Source organism: Plasmopara halstedii (assembly GCF_900000015.1).
Source record: "Plasmopara halstedii genome assembly, contig: Scaffold_614, whole genome shotgun sequence".
Classification (NCBI taxonomy): Eukaryota; Oomycota; class Peronosporomycetes; order Peronosporales; family Peronosporaceae; genus Plasmopara; species Plasmopara halstedii.
This window is the reverse complement of record NW_020187532.1, coordinates 1,232,949-1,236,455: the sequence shown is the minus strand read 5'-3', so window position 1 is coordinate 1,236,455 and position 3,507 is coordinate 1,232,949.

Here is a 3,507-nt window from a genome sequence, read left to right as displayed (position 1 = left end):
GTAGTGGACTTCCTCCAAATCCTCGACGAGGTAATCCATTGCCTGTGGCGGGCCCGGTAGTAGATATGGTGTCTGTGTCCTTGGACGTGCGACCTTGCCGTTGACAATGCGCTGCGCGATACTCGGTTACCGAGAGCCTGAGTTACGTTTCATTGAAGCCTCGGACGTACTGTCCGGAGTTGCACCGCGTGCAGGAGACGATGGTGGGCTCTGACCGCGGGTGTTCTTTGAAGCATCGAGGCTGGGTGTCTGCCGTGTTCTCAACACAGGGCTCATTAAGCAGAGAACTCGTGACGAAGGTCCTGGTGATGTTGTGGCGTCTTAGACATGGGAGCCTCGTTCGAGGCGAAAGTTAATGCGAACTGTAGGTGCTCACAATCTTGATGGGAGAGTGTGTACAGGATACACGTGCCCTGGTTTGAAGGGTGTGGGTCAAACAAGATGGATGATCACTCAAGGGTCTGGGTTCCTCAAAATGGTGTGACCACAAAATGGTGTGGCTACCCTTAAGAAACAATCAGTATTTTCCCTTGGTGCCATTCCAATGTTGCCGATGCAAAAGTTGGACGCACAGCTCGTTCGCATGCTACGGAGGTATTTTGGAGTATGCTAGTGCTTATGCCGCTACCGCACTTACCGCGTTGCATCATCTTCATCTAAGCCGTAAACTGAATTGCGTGGCTAGGACAGCCAGTCGTTATACATTTAATAAGATTTTACTATTCAATCAGGAAAACCTATAAATTTAGATATAGGCGTCTTTGCCGCGGATAAAACCGAGAAATACAGTTTTACATTTTGAACGTAAGCATTTATTAGCCTTGGGTTAAGGTTGTAGTTACTCTTGGAGTGGGTGACTTGCGATCCGACTGGTACTCAGTATAGAACGATGATCACCGACCTAGAAGAGCTACGGCAGCCCCGCTGCAATAATTGTGTTGGATTTCGTGTCACCAGGCTAAATCAACTCTCTAACAAAGAGTCAGAACGATTTGTCGATTTTTTAGGATACCTATTCCACTCCCTGCACTAAAAATTAACAATGGCGAATTTCATATATGATGGAGAATCTATAAACTCCTCCGGTATCAGCGGTACCATTTTTGTGACTTCACCGTCATGGATTTTTTGCACGTACCCTTTAAATATGTATTATGAGCTTACAAGGGCTTTTCCCAGAACCATACTGGTCACTACATTCCTGAGTGAATAATCAATTTTTCACACCCTATTTGGGACCGCACGGTGGATACGCTATGAGATAATTTATACTCGGAAATACCGTTTTATATTGGCATGCTTGAGTAATCTTCGGGTTCTGACCCTTCTAGTTGCACTTACAAATGCCTATCTGATCGTGACACGCATTACATGTGAATCCTTTCAGGTTTCGGCAGAGGAGACCTCCATTTTTGGCTGATTAACCCCCCAAAAAACAAGGTGCACCTCTGAATCCTCTTGTAACGAACAAAAATACACGGAGGACCGCGATATACGACAAAATTCGCGATCTCGTCCTGAAACCATTGTATTTGACTGTTCATTATCCCTTCTGCCTTCCGCGCTCTACTCGAGACACCTCACGATTGTTTACGAGATAAAAAGTCTCAATTATGACCCCGTTGCTATCATAGCTTCGTGTCTACACTTTAGCAATCTTATTCCCGACAGTTGGTATAAAACTAGCCTTAAGTGGCATCTGACTTACATATTCCAGTTGATACATGGCTCGTGGCGTATGTGCCGCTCTATACCTAGTTCGAGCTCCAGTCTAGAGCAACGCAACGTTCGGCGCTGTCATCCTCTTTTTCCGTCTGAACGGTTAACAAGACATTTCGTTTCCACAACAGTCCCTTACACACAACATACACGCTTGTGCAACGAGAAAACATTTCCAGACGTGGGGTGTAGGAAAGTCCCAACTTGAAGGGAATAAGAACGATTTTGGGGTTCAAAGTAAATTTAAACTAACTAAAATGAGATTGTCGTTTGTGGAGCCCCATGCAAACACCCCATGGACTCTTCGACGTTTTACTAATAAACCTCGGTTTTTCATGAATCTAAGTTATACTATCAATGGTAAAGTGGGGTTGAACCGCAGCTTGAACATCGAACAGCTTGACATTCAAATTTCGTAGAATATTTCCTGCAAAAGCAGCTGGCTTACGCCAACCACCTTAAAAGATAGAGACGCGTCGGTCTCGTCACATGTAAAAGCTCCCAAGTAGGAGCTTGCATTCTGTGTCACAAATATTGCTTTTGGCAAGATATGGTCAGCAAGAGCAAACGCCAAAATATCCCATAAGTATAGACAAGGTATCCAACAATTAGTTCAACAAAGCAAGTAGTATTCCTAACTAACGCCCGCTTAAATTGATTTACCTTTTGCCACAAACAGCTAAAGTGATCTTTTTTGCAGACCAAGTTTTTGTACATCGCAGCCGAGAAACAACGGAGCACACATGGCGCAGATTTACATACTTCAACAGCTGTGAAGTTTGCGAGTTCTACGCAGTTTCTCGGCAGCACAGATATACTTTACTTTCTTCAAAACTTGCAGCGGCTATTGCTTTGTGATTGTAGAGTGCTCGCCCCCCCCACAAACAGCCCTACTGACACGAAATTGTAACATGCATTTAATTAGAAACTACCCGCATTCCCTAAAGAGATAGGATAGCTGTTGTTTGCCGGGAGGCAAGCCGCCTTCTGACTATATTTATTGTCATTACCTTCAAAATAGCATTGCTGTCGCGGTGATTAACGTGGGCATCTCCTAGATATATATAACTAGGTATCGCTTCCCTGAAAACAGACAAAACCTTGGAGCGTACCGGACAAGCCTGACTAATATGTGCGAGTCCTTGCGATAATGCCACACCAAAGCCTTCAAAACGCCTCTTCTGCGGCGGTATGGCACGTTAGTGGCCGATTTCGCGCGCGACCTCCTAGCTTATAGACCGCGTGCGCGACGGACTGTACTTCCGTCTAGCATAAGGCTGGATTCATGGGCATGATTAATAAGTTGAAGAGATTATTTCTATCCCTGCATAAAAAAATCTGGACGCTCAACATTTGCAGCTTTATGATAGGTCTCACTCGAGATACCACCGACTCTGGTTGGAGCGTTCCTGGAGATGACTCACCAGCACATTCTCAAAGCTGAGCGCCGCTAAGCAAGCAAGTAACGCTTTGACTGCCAGTTCCCTGATCCTTTTGGGACCAATAGCACCAAAAAGTCCTCAGACGGTAATTAATCAACTCGTGTACTATCCTAGCAGAGAATTCACTCGGCTTTCTGATTGGCTACACTGTTGAGAAGACGAGGTGAGCAGTAGAAGGCAAGTTTGGAAGTAAATATATTTAGGTCCTTAGTTTGCTATTCCGAGCTACCTCTAAGCCTTTCCTATATAGTCATCGTGGGCGCAATCATGTCGCGTTATCGTGTGCGCAATCATGTCGCGTCATCGTGTGCGCAATCACGTCTTCCTATGGTCCGTAGATTCGATT